At 39.4% G+C, this 13,993-nt stretch overlaps 1 protein-coding gene across 1 annotated transcript in view; it reads right to left on the reverse strand.

Annotated features, from left to right (window-relative positions):
• The window catches only part of TRPS1 (transcriptional repressor GATA binding 1), a 326,956-nt gene that overhangs the window by 266,812 nt on the left and 46,151 nt on the right, over positions 1–13,993 (reverse strand). The window lies entirely within an intron of this gene.

The raw sequence follows: 13,993 nt of genomic DNA on the forward strand, positions 1-13,993 counted from the left end.
TAGGCGGCTTTGGAATAGACCAAGTCATTCAAAACTTTTTTTTTTTAAGTAAATTAAATTAACCTTTATGCGGGATGTTCTAGTGCCGGGAGCTTCACTGAGGAATGGTCTCAGCCAGACAGATCACATCCTTGGGAAAGTTTGAGAGGGAAATAGGCTCTCTGATCGTCCTGATTCTTAATAGTTATTTATTAATAATTATTTGTTAATGCTGCTGGTATTTTCTCAGCTTTTCTAAAACTGCACAAGATTTGTGCCCGAATGTGCTATGCAAAGGCATCTGTAGCTCTCAACGTTTTCCTTTCATTTAGATCCAGTACAAAGGAAGAGAAAAACAACTGGAACTTTTTCTAAGTTGGGCGGGGGGAATAGTAGGAGGCATGATAGTGGAGTGCCCTGATCTGTGCAAAGGGCAACTCACTTAGTGGGATCAGTTTCTAACAACAGCCTTAATTAATATTATTCATTATTATTATTTTATTTGTCTAAAACTGACAATACCACACTGTTCAAAGCACAAAATGTATAGTCCATGCCCCCAAGATCTTATAATCTAAGTAACACAAACACAAAGTAGGCAAGATTTACTGAGAAGTCTAGACTAGTTTATTATTATTACAATATTATATTATTTCTCAGTTTTCAAATTAATACAAACCATTATTGGTTCTCTGTGCTACCAGACACAGGACAATCCCAACACTCTCTTCAGAAAGTTCTTCACACTTTTCTATGTCTATACAGAATCTTTTAAATTAAAAAGTCAGATTTTCCCCATACCATGAATTGCCAGAAGTCTGCATATGATTGTATGGGAAAAAAAAGGCAAAGAAGAAGCAATGCATAAACGGTTCCTCTGAAAGGATTTTAAATCCCAAATAGAGTAGGCATTAAAAACTATGTAAACATTTGTTGGGCATTTGGACACAATTTTCTGCAGTTAGGTGACTTTATGTGGCATGTTTTTCCTTCTATGCCAGTCATTTTCAACTAATTTCATACTAAAATATACACATTCTGGATTTTTGCAAATAACAATACATCTAATTCAAGTGAGAAAGTGAAAAAAAGTTATATCATTAAAAGATTAGTTACAGATTAAATGATTTCCCACAAAATGTGTTTCACATATCATATTTGCCTTATAATTTTATTTTCAGGAAAAACTTCAGTATAAAACAAAAAAAATTCAAAGATACAAACTGAGGTAAAGTAAAAATCCTACTGTAAAGTGTATGCCATTTTCATCCACTTTTCTAGACTTATACACACTTCATTTATGTTTAGTATAATATAATGGCATATTTGTAAAGTAATTGCTCATGTAAATCACCTACTAACACATTTCCCCCTTAAGTTCTTTTGTAGGGTTGCCTGATAAGGCACTTTATGCACAGAAAAACAATAATTCATGTACAAGAGGTGAACTTGTCAGGCTGAAAAGGATAAGTAAAATATAGTTCCACGATGAAGCATCCTGTACCTCCCTGGAAAGAAGAGAAGAGAACTGAAATATTATGTGTGGGATTTACCGTATGCCCATCAGCAGAAATTCATTTTGGAACAGTTATGTTTTTATACAGAATGCAAAGAAAAGTAATTCCAAAATCTTCAGTAAAATTTAAGTCTGTTACTAATGACTATGTATGCTAGTGCCAGAGCAATTTACTGTAGCATATCACTAATGTGCACAGTAAAAGTGCTTTCTGGGAAAGCAGATTTTCACTTTTTTGTAAAAAAGCTGCAAATGTAACTGCTGAACTTTAATCAAAGAGGCAAGGTATAGAATCATTTTCACAAACTTTTGCTCATTATGTACTATGCTGAGAAATAATCAATCCATTCAATCTAACCTAAATTTGTTTTCAGGTCTACGTAATTTAGATTTTTTACTAAATTGACTAGTCTTTCTGATCTGATCAGTCCAGTATATAAAAGGTTAAAACAAGCAGGTACTTAGCTGATAATTTGGCTAAATATCCTATAAGCTGGGTTTGAATGGAAAATATTTAAACAAGGGTTATTTCCCTTTTGCTTCTCTGCTCTATTGTGGCTTATTCAATTAATGGTTTTTATTTTAAAAGAAGAAATGATAACACACACACACACGCGCACACACACACACAACACCTTCAGTCCTATCCCTGCTCATAAGATATGTGAATGCAACTTTCCCTGACTTTAAACTACGAGAGATAAAACATTTAAAAGTTTGGTAACAATGAGAGTACACGCTTCAATAAGTGCAAACCTTTAAGATTATATACACAGCTTTTTTCACCTGCAGAAAACCTCACTAGAAAAATAAGGATGTTCATTTTTAAATCACGTGAAATGATACAGAATGGCATGTAAAGGTGTACTGTATTTTTAGAATGAAATAGTAAATGCACAGGTCATAAACTGCTAGAATAACAAATTGCTTTTTCATTATTTAAAACAGGAAGCTTTAGTGAAACACTGTATTGCACAGAAAAGTGCTACAGTATCTTGTAAAATAATGCTTGCATGAAACATTCTGCATTTCAAGTTAAGATAAAGCAGATCAAGATGTCAATATCAATCTGTTTATATTAACCCAGATCTGTAGAGAACTTAATAAAAGCAAAAATATTTTCATAAACGTTTTGAAGCAAATTATTTATTTATGAAATAATTTACAAAGAAAAATTTTACCTCATGCTTTAGATACATTGCATATGCTCAAGATTGACACAATATGTTCAGGCTCAAAGGCCCATATAGCATTTTTTTTATCCTAGGAGGAATATTTCAAAACAACCAACTAATTCATGAGGTCATATAGTAATTGTTTCACAGTTGTTTTTAATATAGAAAATAAGTTATGTATATTGTTTTCCTTCAAATATTTGTTGATTTGTTGTTATAATCCTTCGACATTGACATGGCACAAATTGCATTAGAGGAAATATTGAAGATTTATTTTCATTTATTATCTTCTGCTGTCAAGCATATGCAAAACCATTTAAAGCACCTTGTATTTTGTGTTATTTGAAACCTACATTCTATGTGACAGTAGGTAGTTGTTGAAATAAAAAGTCTAGCTTTCTGTGACATATAAGAACTGAAGCAGAAATGAAGGAAAAATAGCAAAGCAAGAAAATTTAGAGAATGTGCTGTTGTCACATAAGAAGCATGAACAAAGTAATTTCTAAATAAACCTCAATTTTTTACACTCAAGCACATTCTCCACTGAGGGAAAATAGAAAGGCCAGTCACAGTAGCTTCTTGAAGGAAAAAAAAGTATAAAAGTCATTATTTATCAAGATGACATAACATGCCATTTATTCCTTTAATAAATTTAATGCAGTTTTTCTTTTCTTGTAGTTTATTCTGTGTAGATACAAAGAGGGATTACCAGTTAAGCACAAGCATACTTGTTTTACAATTTCAGCCTTTTAGTGCATAACTTACTTACTTAAAATACGAGAGCCTATAATCACAATGATTCTACCTGATGGAACATGCATTTTAGAAATATAATCCAACTGTTTACCCTAACACGTCATAAATTGCAATTCTTTGCAAAAATCTCAGAGATTGACATACATTGCTCTTAAATGCCTGCTGCTTTAGCACACATCATCAAGAAGGTATTTCTGTATTATTCTCCCTCTAGTTAGCAGTATATCACATGAATTCTAAAGTCCATTCACTTTTACTGTCTTCAGTAATGAACATTTTGAGAAGCATTATCTTTGGAGACTGGGGAACTTCAGTGAGAGTTTCTTGGGAATATAAACACCGTAATTTACAGAATTTCTGCATACCTACTTCATTTCTTTTCACAACTTTTGTTACATGGAATCCTAGCATCTCATGAGGGAAGTTCTGTCCTTTTTTTACATAGGTAATGAGTCAAGTTTCTAAACTTCCAGTTGTACACTAAAGCAAAGACAAAACCATCACTGATTTCAAAAGGAACAGGATTGGGGACCATAATTATATGGTTGAAATGCTTCTGAAAAGAGTTTGTGCATGGTGATAGATGGGATAGCACTAGGGATAGTCAATGAAACATCCTGCAATGGAAGCATGAAAATAAAATGGCATGATCCCAGATTCAACAAAAGTTTTCTAAGGGGACTGGATATCTGGTAAAGGGAAATGGAGCCTTTCACTTGTATGTCACCATTTTAGTATAGGCCACGCCAGTAGTGATGGAAAATCATTAACATCTGGAGGATGTTTGTAGCCTTGTACATTGCATAGTAGAAAAATGTCCACCTCAATACACGACCACCACGGCTGGCCTGGTAATCACCTGAATACATCATCTCTCGTCAGCAGTCTCAATTGAGATACCATGGATTATAAAGCATGAAGACCCAACTACCCTTTCATCCCTACAGATGGTTCCTCCAAATCATGGATGAGGAACATTGTCTGGGCAATATGGAGTACTGCTGCTATCCAGGCATCTATATAGGTAGGTAGGTAGGTAGGTAGGTAGGTATTCCTAAAATTATCACCTTCCACTATTGTGAAATCTACTGGAAAATTAAAAACGAGAAACCCCAAACTCCTCAAAATCATTTACATATAATAATACTCACAATTCTATAGATTTTGATTTAAAAAACTCCACAGCAGAAGGGTGCTCAACTGAGGCTCTGTGTGAGCCCTTGACACATATATAATAGTTTATATCTATTAATATATCAATTAAAGAAACAGCAGCACTTTTCCTTCCCATAACTCAACCATACACTGAACTAATCATTGGTCAGCAGCCCAAAATAATTGGAGCCCCTTCCCTTCTGCCATCATTTCCCACCAGATAGAAACCCTACCCCCAGCTGCCTCAGCCCCTGCTCCCTGTACCCATTCCAATATATGGAGGTTGCTGCATATCCAAAAGGTTAAAATAGGGCTGTTCAAAATCCATTTAAATAATTGGAAAGACTCCTGTTGACTTCAGTGAGCTGTAGCTCAAGCCTCTCTACATATAAATTTTCACCTTCCTTATGAAGGTTCTCTGATACAAAGTTAAAGTGTTGCTATACTAAATCTCACTACAATTGCTCCAAATATAAAGTCACCACTCCATACAATCAAACTGTTTGGCTCCCATTGAGCCATAAATACAGCTACTTTTTTCCAAGCTATAGTACATCCTACACTTTTCCTTCATTTTATTTCTTGTAAATAGATTTTCCATCTAAGACTGCTCACCCGATCCAACTCTTACTTTATTTTAATGTAAAAAGCAATGTGGTAGACTCTAAGCAGCACATTTTTATTACAGCAAAGATTTATTTACAAAGCTTGTGATGTGAGAGCTCTGTTTAAGTTTAGGAAAGAGAAACATCTTTCAGATACATGTATTTCACCTTGCAATAAGTACATCCTCCACTCCAATAACAGTGTCACCGCTCTACCTATATTATATAACATAGAAGTACCATTAGAAACTGCCAATATACACACACATGTATTAGTAAAATTTACCACAATATTTCCATTATTTCCAATTGCAAATATAAGGAATAATGTCAAGTATCAGAGGGGTAGCTGTGTTAGTCTGGATCTGTAAAAGCAGCAAAGAGTCTTGTGGCACCTTAAGGAATAATGCAAGTCACACAGTAAAGTCAAATAAAGCAATGCTATAAATGTTAATTTTTCAGTGGTCTCTACTATATGCACAATAAGTAAAAACAGAAAACACGGGCATTTTTATAATCAATGTGCCTATGTTTTTACCTGCACAAAAAACCTGCAAGAATCCACTGTGACTGCACTTTTAAAAGTATACTATTGCTTTTATCAGGATAAGGGCCTGATTCTGCAAACAGTTATTAAGAGGCACAGTACTTACTACCAGAAACAGTTCCACTTTGCTAGGATCTGATCCAGTTGTCCCACTGAGTCAAAGCATTTTGGGCCCAATTCACAGCTGCCACAGATCTCCTTTGTGTCAGCTATATTTGAGCACAGCAGTTGCACATGTTCCCCAGTGAATTCCCCAGTGCAAGGATGTCCTGGCACAGACAGCATTTTAAGGTTGGGCAGGGGGCGTATCAGGGTGCACCCCTGTGACTAGGGCTGTGTGCTATGCAATGGTCTATAGGGCTTCCTTAACGTGCGCCAGATCTGAGCCTGCCCTTGGTAGGCCCTATAATCAAAGAGGCACAAGCTGCCTCCCTCTGCCCTCACACTGGGCTCAGCACCAGCACAGGAATGAATTCAGGCCCCAAAGTCATAAGCTTAAACTAGTGTCTCATCCATCTCACTGTGTTAGAACTCTGGCAATCAGGTTTCTTGTATGAATGTATGTAATGATATTAACACTGAGGCCAATTGTCCCTTTGATATAACTCATGTACTTCATTTGTTAAGTAACAATGTCAATGCCTTTTGGTAACTACATGCAAACTGTATATATTTGTATGCTATCAATATAGGGCCAAGTTGTCCTCAGTGTGGACTACTCCTGAATTTGGACTCAGTTACCTTCCCCTTGGGGGGCAAGATTGCCCTACAGAATAGGCAGAAATCCTTTATCTGTGCTTCTGCTCTTCCTCCCAATTCCTCCTGCAAGTGCCCCTGGCTTTCACTGCCCTGGAACCCATCCCCACTCCCACACAAAAGGTTTCTCTGAGCAGTGGGGGAATGAGCCAGTTAATGGTGACAGATCACTATTAATCTGCATTTGGAAGCTCATGGGGTAGAGGGGCAGATCATGCCACAGATAATAGCTGGGTCCCCTGCCTTGTCTGGTTCCCTGCCCATAGAACCTGAATCCCACAGAGGGGTGGGCAAAGGTACTCCCCACTCCTACAAACACTCCTCCCCTCCACCTGCACTGCTCGCAGAAAACAGAGGAGTGCACTTGGCCTACAGTTACCATATGACATGCTAAAATATTTAGATGTTAGACGCCTTATTTAACACAGACCTGAAATGCCCTTCACAGACTGGTAAAAGAGCTGAATTATTCTGACCATCTGTCACACATATTATCCACTTTTCCATTGAGAATTTACGCAAATAAGGCTTAAAAAAACCCCCACAACAACAAAGCAAACCACTGATAACGTTTGCCACTAACACACTGAACTGGAGATCTTTAGCTGTTTCAGAGTCAGAGAACTGTATTAAAACTATGTGCTAAATGCCATCTAAAATACTTAAATGGTCGTAAGTAGAACAAAGTATGCTGTCCATGCCTTTATTTTTGCAAAAGGGCATCTTTTTGTATGTAGGTATTAAAGTTTAGGTGTTTGGGTTTTTTTGTTTTGTTTGTTTAGCTGAATAATTTGGAAAACAAATCAGAAAAACTAAATATAGAGAATTGGAAGGTTATGTTTAAGCAGGAGCTATGTGATCCTCAAGGCCCTGTAGCCATGCACGCAATAGGGGTCACAAAGCTAAAGTGGGAAAGCATCCCATGAGAGTGCTTACACAGTTATCCAACTTCTCCTTGCCAGGGGAGGAGTTAGACAAGTGCCTGCCCCGATGTGCCAATACAGAAGGAATTATTATTTGTTAACCCACAGATGATGTGCTTGTTCCTGTACAACACAAAATGAAGGCAGACCCTACACTGAGGGTTACAAGCTCCAGAGAAGACATGGAGAAGATTGTAAAGCCTCGTGGAAAGAATAATTTGAAATTCTGTATGTTAATGTTTGGTTTGGTTTTTGTGGGCACAGTGGAAGAATTGAATCTGTAGGAGGAGAATCAGAAATGACCCTGGAGATGGCAGTGGCTTGGTGAAATGGGATGAGAAAGGTGTTCCAATCTTAGGGAGAGGGGTAGAAAGAGGCAGAGACCAGGAATGGGGATGCAGAGACGTGACCCAGTGACATCTCCCTGGAGCTGCCAGCCAGGGAAAAGAGACAGTTGGGGAAAAGGGGTGCCTTAGAGTAAGAAGCCCTCCCCTTATGGCAAAACTCATCCAGAAATGATTCACCATGTACAAGGGATAACTTTTATTTATGTACATGTGCAAGGGAGGGCCATGTTCTCTGTACCTCCCTCATGCCCTGCTGCCCCAATACTGGAGCTGTGCCAGTGTTACAGGAGCCCTACCGATGAGGACATTCCTAGGTACACAGCACAGCCGGGGAGATATAATTGGTCAGACATACTCAAAGGACTACCTGGAAAGAGCTCATGCATATGTTTTTTGCCACCTCTTCCCAGGCACCTCTGCACTTACCTCTGTATGGACCAAGCCAGGTTTCCCAAGTATAGATTGGCTAAGAGTGCAGATGAGCTAACTGGGCTTTTTTGGCCCATGGTATACAGTGAGAACAGAACTGAGTATTTAATGTAGAAAACTATATTGCTGCAGAATTTAAAAGTTAAGATTTTCATTACACTGAATTAAGAAAGTTCAGAGTCAAAGTTCCCCCATCAACATAACTCTGCTTCATTTAATTAAAGAATAAGGTATTTAATTAAATGGGTCCCAAACAGCTAAGAGACAGCACATGAAATCAGTGTTTATTTTCTTCTCTTCATTCTGTATGAACGAAATATCAGCATATTTGAAAAATGTGGTAATCTGCTAAAATACTAGACTTATATACCTCTGGCTATAGAAAATGTGTGCAGCCAAAACTTAAACAGTGCCCACTCAGCTGATTTACACAGACTTATTGGAGCAGCAGTTTAGGGAAAAAATCCATTTCCTTCTCAGTAAACTGTATTGTTTGCTGACTAATACATTGTCTTACCCAGTAAGATACATAAGGCCATAACCCATCTCCTGATCACAACCAGGGGCGGTTCCAGGCACCAGCACGCCAAGCGCGTGCTTGGGGCAGCAAGCCACGGAGGGCACTCTGCCAGTCACCATGAAGGCAGCAGGCAGGCTGCCTTCGGCGGCATGCTTGCGGAGGATCCGCTGGTCCCATGGCTTTAGCGGACCTCCCGCAGGCTGCCGCCGAATTCACGGGACCGGGGACCTCCCGCAGGCAAGCCGCCGAAGGCAGCCTGCATGCCGTGCTTGGGGCAGCAAAATACCTAGAGCCTCCCCTGAACACAACCCAAGTGCACAAGTTTAGTGGAAAGGTTCTCCACATGGGCTCCTCCTCCCAGCCAGAAAGATTCTACATACTCACTAGTGTATTTCAGACCATGTCCACATTAAAGATGCTTTTGTATAAGCATCTCACCGGACTAAGAGGAGCCCTAACACAGACAAAGCTCCTGCAATTGGACCTGTTTTTATCACAGAGGTAAAGACACTATAAGCCCCTGGGGTCTTGTCTCATGCATGCTACTGCTCTCTGCTGATCCAGTGGTAACACTAGTGGGATTTTTTATTTATTTCCTGTGTAGCCATGGCTTATTTTTAGCAATGAAAATGATAGCTGCTGAGGTTCCATCAGCCTCCCTCATCCTTAATCTACCTCACCCTGGCCATTACTGCATGCACATGGCACTGTCCCTCACAATGTGCAGGAGGCTCCAGGAATCCTGGCCCATTTGCAGAGCAGAAGGGTCCACTATGCCCATGGAGGATGAATGTGGCAGAATTTGACCCTTAATGGCCTGAGGCAAAGCTCACCTTTAAAAGGGTTTGGATGAGGCCCTAAGTCCCTACTCTAATGCTCATATGAAAGGGAGTTACAATTGATTAGCTCCAAACTGTCTGCCTTTTATGCAATTAAAACATCAACCTTAGCATTCACTTTAAAATTTTGTGTTCATGTAATGCTGTTATTTGCTAAAACAATCCAAAGAGTAGAAAAAGTGTGTGTGTGGTGTATATATAGGAGAGAGAGACAGACAGACACAGACCAGAAGGACCATTACGATCAGTCTGACCTTCGACATAACACAGGCCCAAGAATCTCACCTAATAATTTGTCCATCAAGCCTTTAACTTCAGTTTGGGGTGAAAACATTATCTAAAGTTGTATCTTGTAGAAAGATGGTCAGTTTTGATTTAAAGACTTAAAGTGATGGAGGATCCACCACATCCCTATATAAGTTGTTGCATTGGTTAATTACCCTCATTGTTAAAAATGTGAGTCTTATTTCTTGTCTGAATTTGTCTAGCTTCAGCTTCCAACCACTGAATCTCGTTAAACCTCCTTCTGCTAGATTAAAGAGAGTCATTTGTGATCACACATCTCTCTCCCATGTAGTTACTTGTAGACAATGATCAAGTAACCTCTTATCCTTCTCTCGGATAAAGTAAACAGATATGAGGCATATTTTCCAGAGCTTGAATCATCTTACTGCTCTTCTCTGAAGTGTTTCCAATTTGCCAACATCCCTTTTGAAGTGTGGACACCAGAACTGGTTGGTCTCCTTAATGCACAGAGGTAATACAACTTCCCTACTCCTACTTGATATTCCATTGCTTATACATCCCAGGATCACATTTGCCCTCTTAGGTATAGCATCACTCTGGGAGCTCATATTCAGCTGGTTATCCACCATGACCCATAAGTCCCTTTTAGAGTGACTGCTTTCCAGCATACATTCCCTCATCTTATAAGGGTGATCTAATTCTTTGTTCTTGGACGTATGACCTGGCAGTGGCTGTGTTTAAAAGCATATCGTTCAAGTGAGTTCATATTACCATGAAATCCTGATCAGTCTTTATAACTGACCTGTCCCCACTCTAGCAATTTTTTCTATAACATTTACAAATTTTAACTGAAATTATTGTGCATTTTCTTCCAGATCATTGATAAAGATATTGACCAGCATGAGGCTGAAAATAAATTTTTGCCAGACCTCACTAGAAAGCCCTCTTTGGATGATGCTTCCTCAATAACCATTACAGGTCTGTTGCATCTTACGCTGGGGTTACGTTCTGCAGTCAGCGCGTAAAGCAAAAATTGCGTATAGTCAAAATGACCCTTGAAGATCCCTTAAGTCACCCATAAAGTACAGTTTTGTGTATACAACCCTGTACAGTACTATGTATTGTATACAGCAATGTACAGTACAGTATATAATAAAGAGTACATATGCAAAATATAATTTTACAGTATTTTTAATAACATAAGAGAGAGACGGAAGAATGAAAGACTAAAAAATGAAAACAGTACAGTACTGTAAACCTGAACAGTCACCAGTCATCCTGGATATTCTTGCTAGTCTTGTACTGTACACACTCCAATGAGTAGTCTTCCTCTTCCCCTGACAACACTATTATTGAGTCGTCAGGGCTAGATGTCGATCCAGAAGACGATGGGCCAGGCTTGGGTGACGGAGAGTGTGTTGTAGACGAAGTGGTTGGCTCTGGTTCAGCTCAAGAAGTTGATTGTGTAGGATCTGCTGCTGGTGGTTGTTTTTTCTTTAAAAACATGGTGATTGGGAACCATGCTGTTGTCTCTTGAGCTCCTCAAACATTTCTTGGTACGGTCTCAAATCATCTGTAATACTATGTGTGATTTTGAGGCTTCATTCCATAGAAGGATCATATTCAGAAATTAAATCATTCAAGTGTTTCACTGTTTGGAACACTTCAGAAAATTTATGAAAATTCCAAGTTGCTGGCTCTTCCTGTTCATTGTCATCATCTTCGTCTTCTGTAGATGATTTTATCAGTTCCTCTAACTCTTCATTAGTCAATGTTTCTCTATGGCCCTCAATTAATTCCTCAATTTCTTCCTCGAGGATGTCGATGAAGCCATAACCACCCACTTGCCTGGCCACCTGAACAATGAGTTTCACTTCTTTGCAATGGTCGGGAAACCCTTAAAATCATTCACACAGTCTTCCCATAGGTTTCACCAACATGCATTGACTGTTTCAGGCTTGATTGCATCCATTGCCTGTTTAATATAAGTGATGCAATCAGCAATGTTGAAGGACTTCCAACACTCCATCACATTAACATTGGGATCAGCATCCATAGCAGTAAGGATCTGTGAGAATGTAAGCCTTGTGTACGTGGCCTTGAAACAGCTAATGACGCCTTGGTCGAGAGGTTGGAAGATGGAAGTGGTATTTGGGGGGGAGAAAGACGACTTCAACATCGTTATGCACAAACCGGAGTGCTGCAGGGTGGCCAGGAGCATTTTCTATGACCAGCAACACTTTAAAATCAAGTCCTTTCTCTTCAAGGTACTGCTTGACCTCCAGAATGAAACACTTGTGGAACCAATCCAGAAATAATGCTGCCGTCACCTATGCCTTTTTATTTGATTGCCAGAACACAGGCAGAAGATTTTTGTTCTTGCCTTTTAGGGCACAGGAATTTGCATCCCGGTAGAGCAAGCCCGGCTTTATTAAATGCCCAGCTGCATTGCCACAAAGCAATGCAGTCACACGGTCTTTAGCTGCTTTGAAGCCAGGGGCTTGTCTTTCTGATGTCGAAATGTAAGTGCGGGTGGGCATTTTTTTTTCCAGAAGAGCCCAGTCTTGTCAGCATTAAAAACTTGTTCTGGAACATAGTCCTTTTCCTCTATGATTTTCTTTAATTGTTTGGGGTAGGCTTTTGCTGTCTCCTCATTGTCAGATGCAGCTTCACCAGTAGTCTGCACGTTTTTGAGGTTGAAGCGGTTCCTAAAACTGTTAAGCCAACCTTGGCTGGCTTTGAATTCCTTCTTATCAGAAGGCTGACACTCTTCGGCAGGAGGTTTGAACAGCACATAGATGCTAGGAGCCCTTTTTCACAACATGTTGCCATTGGGGGGAGGGATAGCTCAGTGGTTTGAGCATTGGCCTGCTAAACCCAGGGTTGTGAGCTCAATCCTTGAGGGGGCCACTTACAGATCTCAGGCAAAAATTGGTCCTGCTAATGAAGGCAGGGGGCTGGACTCAATGACCTTTCAAGATCCCTTCCAGTTCTAGGAGATTGGTATATCTCCTATTATTGTTATAATGATAGGCACACATTTACAGTTCATGTCTTCCAGCCATAAGTCTAATGCCTTTTCAGTCTTCACTAAAGTCTTATCACATGCTTGGCTCATCACCTTAGCAGTTACTGGGGCACTTGATGCCACGGCTTGACGAATTTCTCTCTCTCGAATCTTGATGGCATGGATGCTAGATTTGTTGCGGCTGTATTTACGCGCCATGTTGGCGATGGACATACCATCTCTCAGTAAGTCCAACACAGCCAGTTTTTCCTCCAGCGTTGGAATACATCGCTGTTTCTTCGGTTGAGCGCCAGATGAAGTAGGTGGCTTGCGTTTAGGGGCCATGTTATACGAAAAATATGTACTGTGTCTTTAAACAGTACAGGTACAGTAGAATCTCACTCAGCATGGCAAGATGCGCACAGTCTGAGAGGCACAGGAGGACTGAGGACTGTAGTGGGAACAGCAGTACTGTAGTGGGAACAACAGATTCGCTTCTCCCATCTCACACTCACTCCAGGGCATATGCACTATTTAAACTGGGTTTTTTGGTTGGTTTTTTTGCCAACCCTCCAGGGTTATTATAGGGGAGAACCTTATCACACGTCTATAGACATGCTGTTGCTGTCAAGTCCCCCCCAAAAATATTTTAGTAGGAACAGCAGATTCGCATCTCACGCTGGTGGAATCGCCCGCACTATTTAAACCGGTTGTTTTTTTTCCGACCACGTAAAGCTGAAACTGCACATGTTAAATGTGCATAAGATGCGACAGACCTGTACTTTTTGAGATCTATCGGTTATCAATAATTTAGTTACTTTTAATCCATTTAATATAGGCTGCATTGACTATGTGTATTGCTGGTTTTTTTCTATCAGACTGTCATGTGGGACTAAGTCAAACGCCTTACAAAAGTCTAACAATATTATGTAACACAATTGTCTTTATCAGCCAAATTTGTGATCTCAAAAAAAATCAAGATTGTTTGACAAGACCTATTTTTCATAAAACCATGTTGATTGGTATTAATTAGGTATTAAGTATTGATTGGTATTAATTAATTAATTATGCTACCATCCTTTAATTCTTTACTGATTGCATTTTGTACCATCCTTTCCATGAATTTGCCTGGGACTGATGTCAAGTTAACTGGCTTATAGTTTCCCGTGTCATCATGTTTACCCTTTTTAAGT

This window comes from Mauremys reevesii, linkage group 2 (genome assembly GCF_016161935.1).
Source record: "Mauremys reevesii isolate NIE-2019 linkage group 2, ASM1616193v1, whole genome shotgun sequence".
Taxonomy (NCBI): domain Eukaryota; kingdom Metazoa; phylum Chordata; order Testudines; family Geoemydidae; genus Mauremys; species Mauremys reevesii.